Source organism: Mercenaria mercenaria, chromosome 18 (assembly GCF_021730395.1).
Source record: "Mercenaria mercenaria strain notata chromosome 18, MADL_Memer_1, whole genome shotgun sequence".
Taxonomy (NCBI): domain Eukaryota; kingdom Metazoa; phylum Mollusca; class Bivalvia; order Venerida; family Veneridae; genus Mercenaria; species Mercenaria mercenaria.
The window spans coordinates 817,675-829,866 of record NC_069378.1 but is presented as its reverse complement, the minus strand read 5'-3'; the positions used below and the strand labels follow the sequence as shown (position 1 = coordinate 829,866).

Sequence of the window (12,192 nt, the reverse complement as noted above, 5' to 3'; positions counted from 1 at the left end):
AGACCCCTGTCTCCAAGGTCAAGGTCACACTGAGAAGTTAAAGGTTTCTCCTGCCTGGTTTATAACTCTGCCATTCATCAGGGGATTTGAAAATAATTTGAAATAAATTTTAACCATATTGAGTGTGTCGCGCCTATGACCTGGGCTTCTTAGGTCAAGGTCATGAAATGATGTGGGATTTTTTTACACATACAGCTGTAGCATTCTTGAGCAATCTGAGGTCCATTTGCAGATCTTGTTCACTTCTATAATTGGAGCTCTTAGTTGTAAATGCATTATTTCCTCAAACCAAATTAATAATGATTCCCAACATCATTCATCATTACAAAAATTGGAAACAATAATTAGTATTAAATAAATATGTTATGTTTTACTCATTAATCTTCCAAAAAGGTAACCTTTTCTGCCAGAAATTAATCACATATTTTTTGTGATACTTAGATTGATATGCATATATCTCTAGTGTTTTTCTCTTTCATTTTGTTACATGGTCAGAACAATGGATCAACTGTTTTCCATAATGAAAATGGACACTCTTTTTAAGCTATGTTTTAATTCAATATGGAGTCGATTGGTTTTTAGAATTCATGACTCTTTATTAACAGAGCTGTCCTTGGACCTAATCCAACCCGAGCAAATTGGCCTGATTGCAACAGGTATGTGGAAACTCTTGTTGAAGACCTCTTGAGGGCATATCCGAGCGATCTGCGGGTAAAGGGCAGACCGAGTTTGTCAAGATGGTTACGAATTGTGCAAGCTTACGGAAGAATCCAGAACCTCATTGTCAAGAATCCACGTGTTATAGAATCAACTGAAATACAGCTTCCGAGCTTGAACAAAACAACCATTACACAGTGGTAAGATCTATTTTTCATGATTTTATATTTTTTCCGAATAGTGAAATAGTGAATATTCATTGCCATCCCTACTACTAAGAAATGCTTGATTTACTTCTTCCTCTCTGCTGCGAGCCACAAATCTAGCTTGAAGAATACAGGTCTTTTGTATTTAGATGTCATATAGCTGGAACAAACTTGGTGGTATGGTTTTATTTGTGCTGGAAAAAATTGTCCTGGGGTTGTCTTCCACCATAAAAAAAAACCCTGCTGCTATATGATGATGTGATATTAACTGGACAAAGTCATTACAACACTCGTGTAAGAAAGCTTTGCAGTTGTCATATACAGTAGATGAAGGCCTGTCAGATTGAATCGTTCATATAGTAAGAGAAAGCTGCCTTGAAGTTTCGAGAGAGAAAAAAAGATACCATGTAATTCAAATATTACGTTTCTGACTTTCCACATTTAGTTTATTATACACAATTAAAATTGATAAAATGCTTGGCAGAGTCTCCCATTTCATTACTTTATGCAGCTTGGGTAATATATTCAATATGAATATACACTTATATCCTCTGTGTAATCTGTTCATCAAATGAAGTGATTTTAATTAATTTTACCCAAATGTGACTCCTACATTTTGTTCATCAAGTGGCAGGCATGTGAAAATCTCAATATTTTTCATTTGTCCATGAAGAAATGAGCTTTAAAAATGTACTTGTCCGCAGTCAAAGCTTACTTGCCAAGAATTTCAACATTTAAGCATGCATGAAACTACAGTATTTCTTTGTTTTGGACAATGATCTACAGGTAGTAAAAAGCAAACATATAATACCTTAATGTTCAAGAAAGCCTCCAAGACATGCTGGTGTTCATCCGCAAGGTAGTCAAACATTAAACAAAAATACCTAGAAGGCTGCCTATCATGCCATGCGAAACTTTCTCACTCGTACCGGTGAACTCTTTGTGCTTTGTTCAATTTGTTGGCAAACGAAGTTGAAACCAGATTTGTCCAAAACTTTGTGATAACTGATAAATGTTTCTGGTTTCTCTACGCCATGTTACTGTGTACAAAATCATGTGAGACTGAGACCAGGAACAAATCAGTATGCAGAAAAAGAGATGCTAAACTGCAGGAATTGAGAGGCTTTAAACAACTGATTTATTCGTCTCATACGTCTAATTGTTTATATAATCCATAACCTTGAAGCAGTGTTTGGCATTTCATAGTTATTCTTTCCTTTTCTCATTTCAAACCAGAAATTTTGTGCTTGTCTGCGGATGAAAGGAATTCAACACCCTTGAGTGTTGTTCACTTTTTGGTTTAAATGAAAATTTATGTATTGCTCCAATTTCAGGTATAACAAGAAAGGAAAGAAGAAGGACCAAAAGATATTGCTGCAAGGTATACAGTTACCAAAGCCTCAAATGACTGGAACTGGAGCTCCTGAACCAAAGGTAAAACTGGAAACCTTGCCAGCAGTAAACACAGAAAAGTTTGAGTTCACTTTCCCCCCTGACACTGCAGGAATGGCCAAACTGAAGGTACGACCATCGAAGTTGCCAGTGCTGACACCTTCACAACCTACTTTACAGCCGATTCTGCCGAAGCCGATTGTTATCCCTCAATTTCCTCAATTTGTGGCAGTTAAGTTACAGCAAGCAGCATTGCAGCCAGCAGCTACTGTCCAGAAGCGAAAAGCGGAAAATCAATCGGAGGTGGTTCGCCGGAAATATACAAGGACTGCAACTTCGATCAAGTGCCCTAAGTGCGGCCTGGAACGATTGGAGCCCATACACAAGCAGTACACATGGGATATAGGTACTGTGCACGAACAGAAACAGTCCCCTTCGACCAATGGCGCGATAATTTAAAAGCAAGTGGAGCAGCCCGGAAAAAGAAATCTTGATCTTTTTATAACCAATTTAAAGGAAGCAGGTGTTATATATAGATAAAAAAATTGAAATGTAATAGGACTGTTCAAGCAAATTATAAGAAAATAAATTAGGGATGGGAACGAATGTTCGAATATTCGAAAATCGGCCGAATATTCGAATATGAAAATCAAATTCGAATATTCATAAATTAGTGAAAATATTTTTTTTCTTCTCAAAATAACAAAGAAATATAAAATTATCGTTGATTTTGTGCAATATAAGCATGCTAATTCTGCAGAATAAAACCGTTTGTTCTGTCATGTTTGTTTATCGCGTATCAAAAGATGTCCAATTAACAAGAAAATTGCAATGCATAATTGGCAGGGACCACCGTTATGGATTAACAGTTTGCAACAGGCGTAATTGTGTTGCATGTCAAAAATTGTCCAATTAACAAGTGAATTGCAATGCATAATTGGCAGGCGTCATCGTTACGGATTAACAGTTTGCAACAGGCGTAAATGTGATGCCTTTTTATCTTTTGTTCATTTTTATTGGCGCCTGTTTTATCTAACAAATTTAAGTTTTTTTTTTCGAAAACAATACCAAACTTGTAGATATTGGTGATCTTTATATGATCTTGAAACGAGGCTATGAATATGACGGACGTAATTTTTTAATCTCTCTTGGTGTTGAGTGAGAAAATACATAATTATTGGATAATATTTGCTTTTTTGATCGGACATTATTGAAAATCTAGAAAACTTTGTTCGTTGTTACGGAGTTAACACTTAGTGACTAATTACTATAGTGGATGGGGTCCAAAAATAGAAAAAGGACTAAGTCGGAAGCTTCACCAAATTCTACACTGTTGACTCAGGATAAACGCCCTTTTCTTGAAACTTTAAGAGCAATGGCACAAAACTTAACCTCACCGACTCAAACTCAGGCTGGGTTTGTGAACCAGTTTCCAGTTTACTTGGGCAGCAATCCAGGAAATAATGCAGGTCAGTTCGTTCCTCCATCAACTTACATGTATATGTCGCCACCACAAATGGTTAACTCAGTACAGAATCCACAGTCTTCGGCAAGTAGTAATGTTGACTTTACATTTTTGTTTGAAAAGTTGGAAAATAAAATTGACTCGAAATTTGCAGCCATTGACAATAAATTGAGGAAACTGGATGATATTGAAAACAAAATTTCGGAATTGACCCAGAAAATGTTTAGCATGGATACGAGATTAGGTGCGATTGAACTGAAAGTGAGCGATTGTCAACATAATATAACAGACCTAGAGGCTAGTCGTGCGTATGATTCAAATTTGTGACGAAATTAGGTCAAAGCAATTAATGATCGATAAACAGTTAGAAAACGAGAAAAAGGTGCAACAAGAAATTTCGAAAGATCATGATCGTTTGCAACGGGAAAATACAAGGTTATCAGAGGAGATTATTGATCTCCAGGCACGCTCCATGCGTGATAATCTGCTGTTGTATGATTTCGAAGAAGGGAAAAAAGCAGATAGAGAGAAAAGCAGAAGACTGTGTATCATTAGTATATAATCTCTGCAGGGATGAGTTAGAAATTGACAATCCGCAGGAGAATGCCAAAATTGTTCGAGCTCATCGTATTGGGCAGTATAACCATGACAAGAAACGCCCCATAGTAGTTAAATTCAGGGACCCGGATGTAAAATCAGTAATTAAGCAAAAGGTTTTGGACAAAAAAGAAGCGACAGGGCATGGGGCAAGTGACCAGTACCCTAGAGCAATTCAGGATAGACGGAGGTTGTTGACCCCATATATGAAAAAAGCACGTGATGCAGGTTTGCGTGCAAATCTCCACCTTGACCGTCTATACATTGGCAACAGATTATACACAGTCAACGACCTTCCGATTCATGAGCTTGAAAATTCAAGTTCTATTCCGGGTTTGCATTTTATTGGCAGTAATTCTATGGAAACAAATCAAGGGTCAGTATAGGAAACACTATGGGAACAGTTTAAGATTGTACTGTGGAATATTCATGGTTTAACATCTAAAATAAATGATGCTGATTTTTTAAGTTTTCTTTCACAATATGACCTGATACTTTTGACAGAAACATGGACATCAAGAATTTCAAATGTATCTATACCGGAATTTGAATATTTTAATTGTCCCCGACCGAAAAATAGCCAAAAATCAAAACGTGCTAGTGGGGGCATAGTTATATACTTTAAAAAGGAATTTTTAGGTAAAATCGAAGTAGTTAATTCGAATGCAAAAGGAATAGTATGGATTAAATTGAAAAAAGATTTTTTTTGGTATGATAAAGATATTTATATAAGTGTATGCTATTTTCCACCAGAAGATTCGAACTTACATAAATCGCCGAACTCGTGTTTATTTGAGTGCGATTTATTTGATCAGTTGAACACAGACATAAGGAACTACAGTGACCTGGGGTATGTGTTTTGCACAGGTGATTTCAACTCACGTACTGGAGAGAGACCGGATATCATTGAAACTATAAATATGAACCGTTACATTTCTGCACCTTTAGATGATGATAATTTGAATGACTTACCAAACAGGAGAAATAATGATAAAAAAGTTAACTCTTTTGGGAATCAATTATTGTCGCTTTGTAAAGAAAATAATATACAGATTTTGAATGGACGTCTCGAAAATGGTGAATGAACTTTTCATTCAAAAGTAAGAAATAAATGTATTCAAAGTACGGTGGATTACGTTTTGTCACACTATAGTAATTGCTCTAGTGTAACCAACTTCAATATTTTAGAGCTAACGGAATTTTCGGACCACTGTCCGGTGGCATTTTCACTGAATTACAGTACTAAGTTTAAAATACAGACAGAATTGATCAAGGTTGATAAAATTAAGTGGAAGGAGGATAACAAGGAAACATTTTTTTATAACCTTGAATTAAAAAGGCACATATTTGATCAAACATGTGATAAACTAATAAACGGAGAGAATGATATAAACGAGTGTGTTAATTGTTTATCAGATGTTATTCATGATATATCATTTAAAAGTTTTGGTAGAACATGTACAGTTAAGGAGCGTAAAAATGATAAAAAAGCTCCGTGGTTTAATACAGAATGTAAAGAAGCAAAGAACTATTTTTTCAAGTGTAAAAGGGACTTTAAAGCTAGTAAATGCGATAGAAGTAAACTTATATTTTTGCAAAGTAGGGATAGCTATGCGAAAGTTAAAAATAAAGCTAAAAGAGATTTTTACTTTAAAGAAAAACAAAAGCTTTCTGATTTGAGTAGAAAGTCTCCAAGAAATTTCTGGAAATATATTAAGAAATTTAACAAAAGAAACAATAGTGGAAATATTTCTAATTCTAACGATTTCTTAAAGCATTTTGAAGATTTGTCGAATAGTTCGGACTGGCAAGTTCCTAATGATATTTTTGATAATGGACGTAATGAATCGGTTCGGATAGACCAGCTAGATTGTGTAATTACTGTTGAAGAAATAGAAAAAGTTATTTTATCTATGAATAGAAATAAGAGTCCCGATTTTAATAATATTGTTGCAGACTTTTTTATAGATGCTAAAGCATTTATAAGTCCATTATTTATGTATTATTTTTAACAAAGTTTTTGATTCGGGTGTATATCCAGAAAACTGGACTAAACGTATCATTGTACCTATTCATAAAAAAGGTGATAAAGACAATCCTGCTAATTATAGAGGAATAACATTGGTTAGTATCATGGGTAAGATTCTATCGCTAGTGTTGAGAAACAGAATTAACTCTTGGTGCGAATCGGAAAATGTTTTTAGTGATGTGCAGTATGGTTTTAGGCAATCACGATCTACAACTGACGCGATATTTATACTTCATTCATTAATTAAGAAAATATTAGATAAAAACAAAAAATTTTATTGTATATTTATCGACTATGAAAAAGCATTTGATACTGTTGTTAGGGATGCACTCTGGGTTAAATTAGTTGATTCTGGAATAAGTTGTAAAATGGTTAATATTGTAAAGTCTGTATATTCTTGTGTAAAATCATGTGTTAAACTAAATTTTGATGTATCAGATTTCTTCGATGTTTCGATTGGTTTAAAGCAAGGAGAGCCATTATCTCCCTTGTTATTTATACTGTTCATTAATGATATCGAAAAATGTATTAATTTAGAGAGAATGACTCCATATGCTCTTGAACTTTTATCAAAATATCTTCTGTTATTTGCTGATGACATTGCACTATTTACTACTGATATCGATAGTCTACAGGCACAAGTCGATAGCATATATCAGTATTCATGTAAATGGGGTCTTAAAATTAACGTTTCGAAAACAAAAGACTGTGTTTTTGAAAAGCGTAAATCAATTCATGATAAAGCTATTAAAATAAATGGTGTTAATATAGAATTTGTAGATACATTTACATATTTAGGCGTTAAATTTGCTTACACCGGGGATATAAAATTAGCTATTAAGGCCTTATCAGACCAAGCTTTGAAGGCGTATCATAATTTACTGTCTTTATTTGACAGAGTTGATTTTGACATCAAAACGAAATTAAAGCTTTTTGACTCTATGGTTGCACCTATCTTATTGTATGGATCTGAAATCTGGGGAGTGTACAACTGTAGTGAAGTAGATAAGATACATATTAAATTTTGTAAATATTTGTTAGGGGTAAAAAAACAAACACCTAATTATGCGATTTTTGGAGAATTGGGTAGATTTCCATTGTCAGTGTTATGTCAAGAAAGAGCCTTGAAATTTTGGATTAAGGTTAAGAAACAACCCACATCCCAATTATTCAACATTTATATTGATCAGCTAAATAATGTAAGAGGTAATTGCTGGGCTACTAATATTCATAACCTTATTAATAACTTAGGATATGCGGATGTTATGGAGCATTTAGACAATAATATTAACTACACAGCACTATTTAAGCAACGTCTGCGTGACCAGTTCGTACAGAAATGGCACGACTCTATTAATAATATGTCGAAACTTGATTTATACAGAAAATACAAAGATGTTTTTTGTTTCGAGAAATATTTAGATAATGTAGGAAACAATAAGTTACGTAAAGAGTTATCTCGTTTTAGATTGTGTTCGCATTCTTTAGAAATTGAAGTTGGTAGATATAGTGGTTTGGATAGACAAGATAGACTTTGTAAATTATGTTCACAGAATTTTGTTGAAAATGAATTTCATTTCTTGTTATGTTGTCCAGTATATAGAGATTTAAGAATTCTTCATAAGATACCATCATCTTTTCCAACTGTTGACAAATTTGTTCGAGTTATGTCAAACTCTAAGAAAAAGCAAGTATACAATCTATGTAAATTCTTGAAATTTGCTTTTAGCCGTAGAGCTGAGTTGTTACAAAACGCTTGATATGTTAACTACATGATGTAACGTATGAATTTTGTTTTTGTTAACGCTTTAAAACTACTTTATATTGTACGAATTGTATGTTTGCCATATTCATAATTGTATATTGCCAAAGGCAGATAACTGCCGATTTGCAAATAAACTTGACTTGACTTGACTATAAAAAAAATATTTTGTACGACATTTCAGACCGTCCGCAGAATCGGTTTTCATCCACAGCACCCTGGCAATTCATTTATTGAAATCGGCCGTATTTGAAATAAATTTCGAAGTAGTTTATAATAAAATCAAGAAATAACATATGATTGATGCATAAGATCATGTTGAAGGAGGTTTAAGTCTGCCTTTGGTAAGTTTATCGGCTTTTTACACGCTGATTGAAAATTTTCAAAATGGCGGCGATAATACAACAGCGTGACGTGCTTAAATTGGACGGCCTTCTATTTTTAGATAAAGTTGCGACGGTCTAAATTATAATCGATTTGAAAGTTTTCTTTATCATTTTGAAGCTAAAACACGGGATTAGTTAAATATGTTCATAATTATACTGACAGAATCGTGAAATAAAACACTAGGGTGGTGGGTTTAACTTGGTAGGAACAAACATTTTTAGGCCTTATTACGTACGATGATTCACGTTTACACTGCGAAATATATTGTGTATATGCCAATCACTTAATAAGAATTTAAAGCTGCCATTAAAAAATGTCGAATATTCGAATATATTCGAATATGGCAAACCGAATATTCGAATATTGATTTCAGTATTCGTTCCCATCCCTAAAATAAATATTAATTAAGACTTCTGAGAAAGGAAAATTTAAGCCAATTCTTTATAGGAAAATTTTAATGAATTCGGACTTGTGAGGAAGTAATGTCCAAGCCGATTGTGGTGGGAAAATTTAAATGTATTTGGACTTGTGAGGAAGGAATGTCCAAGCTGATTCTTTATAGGAAAATTTAAGTGTATTCGGACTTGCGAGGAAGGAATGTCCAAGCCGATTGTGGTGGGAAAATTTAATTGTATTCGGACTTGTGAGGAAGGAATGTCCAAGCCGATTCTTTATAAGAAAATTGAAGTGTATTCAGACTTGTGAGGAAGGAATGTCCAAGCCGATTCTTTATAGGAAAATTGAAGTGTATTCGGACTTGTGAGGAAGGAATGTCCAAGCCGGTTCTTTATAAGAAAATTGAAGTGTATTCAGACTTGTGAGGAAGGAATGTCCAAGCCGATTGTGGTGGGAAAATTTAAATGTATTTGGACTTGTGAGGAAGGAATGTCCAAGCTGGTTCTTTATAAAAAAAATTCAAGTGTATTCGGACTTGTGAGGAAGGAATGTCCAAGCCGATTTTTTATAGGAAAATTTAAGTGTATTTGGACTTGTGAGGAAGGAATGTCCAAGCCGATTGTGATAAAAAATTTACATGAATTCGCAATTCTGAGGGAGGAACGTTCAAGCCAGTTGTGAAGGGAAATTTTAAAATGCATTCTGACTTGTAAGGAAGGAATGTGCAAGCAGATTATAAAAAAATAATTATGTGAAACATAGTGCACTATTTGTTAAAAATTTACAGAGAATAGAGAAAATTAGAGGAATATAATGGTATTAATAGACTTGTGAACACTTTTGTGGAAGCCTGTTGTGGAGAATTTGAGAAAAAATAGCAAAATTGAATCGGACTTGTGAAAAGCATTGTCGAAGACAATTGTTTAATAACTTAAGTTCACAGAATACAGTAAGCTAGAAAAAAGCTCAAAATTTTTAATGCAGCCAGTCTTTTTAAAAAAAAAAAATTGAGAAGGACTGAAGGTTCCAAGCCCTTTGAATGCAGAGGAAATCTTTTGAGTCAAGTCTACTTTTCACTTGGATAAAACCCTTAGTATTACTTAAATCTTGATAGCGCAGCTCACTTTTGATATTTAATCAAAATACAAGATGTGGGCAGCAACAACATCATTGTAATAAGTTCTACATGTACATGTAGCTATAGACAAGTTGATATATTGAATGGTTTCATCAAAACTTCTGTGTTGCCATTCCTATTTCATTTTTGTGCCCGCCCCCCATGAGTGGTGGGGGCATATACATTTGTCTGTTGCGCCTAGCTCCAAAAGTATTTGACATAGAGTCACAAAACTTTACAAGAATGTTGGTCAGCATATGCTCCTGGGGTTTCGCGTCAAGATTCATTCAGTATTGTAGGAGTTATGGCCCCTGACTTATTAAAAAATTGGTCATTTTAATGTTGTGTCGTGCGTAGCTCCAAAAGTATTTGACATAGAGTCACTAAAGTTTTCAGGAATGTTGGTCAGCATGTGCAGTTGTGAACCTGGGGTTTTGCATCAGGATTCATTCAGTTATGTAGTAGTTATGGCCCCTGACTTAGTTAAAAAATGGTCATTTTAATGTTTTGTTGTGCGTAGCTCCAAAAGTATTTGTCATAGAGTCACCAAAGTTTACAGGAATGTTGGTCAGCATGTGCAGTTGTGAACCTGGGGTTTTGCGTCAGGATTCATTCAGTTATGTAGTAGTTATGGCCCCTGACTTAGTTAAAAAATGGTCATTTTAATGTTGTGTCGTGCGTAGCTCCAAAAGTATTTGTCATAGAGTCACCAAAGTTTACAGGAATGTTGGTCAGCATGTGCAGTTGTGCACCTGGGGTTTTGCGTCCGGATTCATTTAGTCGTGTAGTATTTATGGCCACTGACTTAGTAAACAAATGGTCATTTTAATGTTGTGTCGCGCGTAGCTCCAAAAATATTTGACCTTGAGTCACCAAAGTTTACAGGAATGTTGGTCAGCATGTGCAATTGTGCACCTGGGGGTTTTGCATCCAGATTCATTCAGTATTGTAGGAGTTGTGGCCCCTGACCTAGGAAAAAATTGTCATTTTAATGTTTTGTTGCGCGTAGCTTCCAAAATATTTTACTTACAGTCATTATTTCACTATGCAAGACCAGACTTCTTGTCCAGACTTACTCAAAAAAAAAAGTTTGTGAAACATGTTTGTTAAAATGTACTTGACCTAGAATCATAAAACATTAGAAGATTGTTTTATAGCCTATGAAGTGTTCTCTTTAGGATTTTACTCAGCTTGGCCAGAGTTATGGCCAACGAAGTGAAAAATACACTTAAGGTTTTTAAAAGAACATCTTAAAAATTGTTAACCAGTCATTAAACCATGTTACAGTGGCAGGATTGGGGGGCACCTGTGTCCTGTGGACACGCATCTAGTTTTTTTTTTCAATTTCTTTTTGTCTTCATTGCCATGAACTGGGTGGGTTTTCAGTTTGTTACACATACATTGTACTTAGTTTTGAAACACACACACAGGAAGCTTTAGTAGTTTAATGGTGAGAACACTTTCCTCTTATGGAAAGAGATCTGAGTTCAAATCTCAGCTGAAGCGTACATGTGTTGTAATACTAGTATGATTTCCATTGACATAAAAATAAGTAAACAAATTACAATAATTTATTTGTTTCATGCTGTTTATTTTATATAAGAGTAATATGAGGCATTATATTACCAGGTCTTTTACTTTCTGGGTTAATATTTCGTACCAGTTCATATTTTGACAAAGTCTTTAAAGATAAAGCTTTGAAACTTTCAACACTTGTTTACCATCACCATGGCCAGTTATAGGCAAGAGTACATAACTCCATCAGGGATTTTGGCTGAATTATGGCCCCTTTCGACTTAGAAATCTTGGTTAAGTTTTTCGTACCAGTTCATATTTTTTGTAAAGTGTTTGACATATGGCTTTGAAACTTTTATCACTTGTTTAGTATAATAGTCTCTATCTGTAGGAAAGAGAACATAACTCTGTCATCTATTTTGGCTGAATTATATTCCTTTTTGGACTTTGAAATTGGTTCTGTTTTCATACAAGTCTGTGTTTTGTCAAAACTATTTGACATATGGCTTTTAAACTTCGAACACTTGTTTATCATTATGATTTCCATCTGTAGGCAAGAGTACATAACTATTTTGACTGAATTATGGCCCTTTTTGGACTTTGAAATTGGCTCATATATTGCCATTTAGTGCAAGACTTATCGAAATCAAAGTAATATCCGTGGAAATA

General features: G+C 34.4%; 1 non-coding gene across 1 annotated transcript; it reads left to right on the top strand.

The window, feature by feature from the left end:
• Positions 1 to 11,441: 11,441 nt before the first annotated feature.
• Trnak-cuu (transfer RNA lysine (anticodon CUU)) lies at positions 11,442 to 11,514 on the top strand. Its single transcript has one exon. It is a non-coding gene; the product is annotated as a tRNA-Lys (tRNA).
• The last annotated feature ends 678 nt before the right edge of the window (positions 11,515 to 12,192 follow it).